Source organism: Alligator sinensis, unplaced genomic scaffold (assembly GCF_000455745.1).
Source record: "Alligator sinensis unplaced genomic scaffold, ASM45574v1 scaffold375_1, whole genome shotgun sequence".
In the NCBI taxonomy this organism is placed as follows: Eukaryota; Metazoa; Chordata; order Crocodylia; family Alligatoridae; genus Alligator; species Alligator sinensis.
The window spans coordinates 3,481,076-3,486,287 of record NW_005841928.1 but is presented as its reverse complement, the minus strand read 5'-3'; positions in this window follow the sequence as shown (position 1 = coordinate 3,486,287).

Genomic DNA, 5,212 nt, shown 5'->3' with positions numbered 1-5,212 from the left:
CCCCCCCCCATATAGTTGAATTTGCGCAAGTTAAATGCATGTAAGATGCGACTGACCTGTATAGGTGCTAAGTGAACATAAAATACACACAGGATTAAGCAATAACTGACTTGTGTTTTTAGTGGATAAATGGTGCCTAAAAACACCATTTTGACAGAAGTCAGTCTAAGCAGATTTGTCAATTTGGGCCTTAAGGCTTCAGAAATATTTATCCTTTGTGATTAAAAATTTCCTTTCAAAAGAGGCTTTTGAAAATTGGATTAGAGCTCATCTCTACAATAACTGTCAGATCTAAACTATTATGTTTTCTAGAAAATAAGTTAAGAAACTTTTTGAAACAAGCTAGTTTCTTTTCATTCTTTTCATAGTCATTGTGAAACAGATTCTCTATTTCCTTTTGGATCTAGCTCCAAACTCATCCACCATTTTCCACTTAGTTATTATTATACCCACATTTTTGGTCTATTACGGGTTATTAATAATTGATTAGAACCTATATCAAATCATCCCTAATAGATGAGATTCCCCTTCCCTTCTAGCATCCATAAACTGTTCAGAGTGAAGATAGGCTGTTTTTCCTTACAGAATGAAGTAGTTTCTGGTGTCTTCCAGGTTCCAGTTGGGCTCAAATTGTCCTTTTGTACCATAGATGAAGTACTCACCACCTGAGACCTGAAAAGTAGCAGATAGCTTTGAACCTTAACTTTAAATAAGTGAAGACTACCATAGTAAAACCAACAACAAACTTTCACTTTTGAGAATGTAAATCCATCTCCAAGAGAAAGAGTCTGATTTTAAAAGTCAATTGCACACCTAACGATGCAAATAAGCACCTAAGAGCTTTTGAACCATTCTAAAATCTCTCCCTAAAAGCTTGTATCAGTCAACTCAATGCCTTTTTGGTATGGTTGACCCCCAAATTTAGCTTTGTCTGAATTGGACATCCAACCCTACTGTGACCTATTTCTGCTTGGTTCAAAGTGTGTATTGATCTTTGATTTCTAACAGCAGTCCATTACCACACAGGTTTATTGCTCTAGTTTGCAGCTTTCTTTCAGGTACTGAGTGGGCATATTTACATTTGCAAATAATGTGAAGCTTTAAACTCCAAGGCTTATTCCTCCTGAGTTTATTGCTCCTGGGCATGCTGTTGTAACATGTGCCTGGGAACACAGCACAGTGAGCCAGGTTGGAGCAGCCTCAGGTGGCAGGGGGCCCTGGGAGTCAGCCTGCCAGCCTAGGACTGCTGCCCCCCAGCTCAACATGCTGCAGGGAGACTGGCTGGGGCAAGAGGGTGCTTCAGCATAAGGCTAGCCAGCAGGAAGCTCCTGCACTGAAGCACCCTCATGCCCCAACCAGCCAGGGCAGTGTCTACATGTATGCTGCTATGGAGTAAAACCTCCACAGCAGGGTAGTACTTGTATTTACAAGCTCTTGAGTTTATTAGTTTACTCCTACCTAATAGGGGCGCATGTGTAGATGCGCAATGTTTACTGCAGAGCTAATTAGTCAACATCTTGTATATTATACAACACCTTGTAATTATACAACATCTTGTATAATTAGTTATAATTAGCTAATTAGTAAACATCTTGTATAGATGCGCCTAGTGTATGCTAATCAGCAAACCTTTCAGCATTTAGATTAAAATAGAACTTAAATGCCTATGAACTAAATGCCAATGAACTTAAATTGCCTATGAGAAGAGATGGATGTCATATATCTAAATTTAAAAAAAGCCTTTGATCTGGTCTCCCATGATGTCCTCATGGTAAAATTGAGAACTGTGGCCTCAACAACCTTACGGTCCACTGTCTGGGGAACTGGCTCCGTGGTTGAACCCAAAGAGTGATAGTCGATGGAATGGACTCAACATGGTGCATGGTGACCAGTGGCGTCCCCCAGGGCTCGGTACTCAGACCAGTACTCTTTAATATATTCATAAATGAGCCAGATTTGGGTGTCAGAAGTGGACTGGCTAAGTTCTCAGATGACACAAATTATGGGGAATTATGGTTATGTTAGAGGATAGGCTGACAATTCAGGCTGACCTGGACAGGCTCACAAGGTGGGCAGATCAAAACCTGATAACATTCAACATGGAGAAATTCAAAGTGCTCCACCTCAGGAGAAAAAACCCACATGATACTTACAGGCTCAGCAATGCTACACTCAGTAGCACCATGACCAAAAGAGACTTGGCAGTCATGATTGACCACAAAATGAATATGAACCACCAATGCGATGCTGCAGCCGGCAAAACAAATAAAACTTGCATCTACCAGTGTATCTCAAGCAAGACCCAAAAAGTCATCCTCCCACTTTACTTGGTTTTGGTGAAGCCAGAGCTGGAGTACTGCATCTAATTCTAGGCTCTGCACTTTAGAAAGGATGTGGAGAAGCTTGAGAGAGTCCAGAGGAGAGCCATGCATATGATTAGACGTAAACAGAACAGGCCTTATGAGGAGAAGCTGAGAAGAATGGGATTCTTCAGCCTGGAGAAGCGAAGGCTCAAGGGGGACCTTGGTGGCAGCCTATATGTATATAAGAGGTATGCATTAGGAACTAGGAGAACATCTGTTCTCCAGGGCACCCCAAGGGAATACAAGGTCTAATGGTCACAAACTGCTGGAAGACTGTTTTAGACTGGACATATGGAAAAACTTCTCTACCATCCAAGTCTCCAGAATCTGAAATAGACTACCCCCCAGAAGTGTGCAAGCACCTACTCTGGATACCTTTAAGAAATGCTTGGATGCTTATCTTGCTGGAGTGACCCCAGCAGGGGGCTGGACCTGATGTTCTCACAAAGTCCTTTCCAGCTCTAATGTCTATGAAATCTATGAAACTTGTCTTCAAAATTTCTAGTTTGAAAACTAAAAAATTGCCAGAAAACTATCCAACTCTGGCAAATTAAACACAGCAAAAGAGGAAACTTTAAATGATATCTGATATATGATAAGGGACCAAAATAAATGGTGATGATTTACTGACACAGATTCATAGATTTCATAGACGTTAGGGCTGGAAGGGACATTGGAAGATCATCGAGTCCAGCCCCCTGCCCGAGAGGCAGAAAATCAGCTGGGGTCATAGGATCCCAGCAAGATAAGCATCCAAATTTCTCTTGAAGGTGTTCAATGTGGGTGCTTGAACCACCTCCAATGGCAGGCTATTCCAGACCTTGGGGGCTCGGACAGTAAATAAATTCTTTTTTCTGTCCATGTCCAGCCTGAAACGGTCTTGCAGTAGTTTATAACCATTTGACCTCGTCATCCCTTGGGGTGCTCTGGTGAACAGACGTTCCCCCAGATACTGGTGGTCACCTCTGATAAACTTATAGGTGGCCATCAGTTCACCCCTGAGCCTGCGCTTTTCCAGGTTAAAGAGTCCCATAGCTCTCAGCCTGTCTTCGTAAGGTCTGTTTTCCTGACCTCTGATCATTTGCATGACTCTTCTCTGCACTCTCTCAAGCTTCTCCACATCCTTCTTGAATTGTGGGGCCCAAAACTGGATGCAGTACTCCAGCTGTGGCCTCACCAAGGCCGAGTACAAGGGGAGAATGAGGTCCTGGGATTTGCTTGAGAAAAAGATCTTTTGATCTTTTGTTCTATGGATGCAAGCCAGCATTTTGCTTGTTTTACTAGCCACAGCATCGCATTGAAGGCTCATGTTCATCTTGTGGTCAATGATGACCCCCAAGTCTCTTTCTTCGAAACAATAAAATCCATGTATCCCAAACTATGTATATGAGAAACAGTCTGTTTATTATTACAAAATGGTTCAATTCTGTCTGAAAAATAGCAATTGATTCTCATTCACCTTTTCAGATAATTTGTGGTTTATTCCTTAAAATGCAGGGACAAATTCTATTCTTTAAATCTGAAAGGACACCAAGATACAGCCTGTAAGTTTAAGTCATGGACATATCTACATGTGCATTAATGTGCTTTAGTTAATACACATGAACTCTAGTATCTCCATTGTGAGGTAATAGGGAAATATACATTAGCCTCTTTAATGCACATTAACTAAAGAGCACGAGGCACTTTTATATGAGCTCTGGGGGTGGGGGGAGGGGAAGTGCTTTAATTAGAGTGACTCTAAGAGCTGCTCTAATAAAAGTGCTACCGTATCTCGTGTCTGGAATTCTAGCATGTCAAAGCAGCCTCTGTGCTTGTGTATAGGTGCCCATGTTTTTCATGACACTTTAATATGCATTAGCCTATTTTAATGTGCATTAACTAAAGAGCATATTTTTTTTTGTGATGCTTTAATGCATATTAAAATAGGCTAATGAGCATTAAAGCACATTTGTAGACACGCCCATTAATAATATGAACTAGTGTGATAGGTGATGAGCTTTTAAACCTAATCCAAAGAAAAGACTCATACCTAAATTAGGATTTTATCCTAGGCATGACAAAAAAATATGCAATAAGATACACTATCACCATAAGATACACCATATCCTACAAAAGCAAATTTATCCTCTACCTTGATTTCTGAGGAAAGGAAGCCAAGTTATTGATTCATAGGTAACGCATAATAACACATTATACAAATTGGAGGTATTAAATTTTGACTTGCTTAATTGATCCTAGATCTAGTTATCTTTAAAAGGCATTTTCTTAATGATAAAAATATTTCTGAATAGATTAGGATTAGGCATAGAAGTTACACATAAACTGGTTTAAGTGATCAGAAACCAGTTTAAACCTGTAATGGAACAGAAATGTAGTGCACATAAAACATTTTCAATATGGCTGAAACTGGTTTAAGATAAACCTAGTTGAATGTAGTATCATACTTAACTGATTTAGGTCAAACTGGTTTATGGAACTTCTGTTTCAGACCCCTTCGTGGTTTAGATGAACTCTCAGTCCCCCAACGTCCCAGAATGCCCTGGGCTCTGCTATATTGTCTGCTCCAGAGGAGCAGGACTGGCCCTGCCCCTCTCCTCCCTAGTCAAAGCACTATCACTGCTTGGGCTGGCTGAGAAGAGGTGGGCATGGGAAACCCTGCTCCAGAGTGCCCCCTTGCTTCTCCAGTAGCAGGAACAGGGGGAGTGGCCAGATGCTGGTAGCCTGAGGGGAAAGGAAGTTTAATTCCCACTTCATCCCATCTCCCACTAGTGTGGGACCCCAGCCAGGGTCTGCTTGGATTTCCTCTTGAGCAGCAAGAGTGGGAACATGGCCAGACCCTGTCCCCG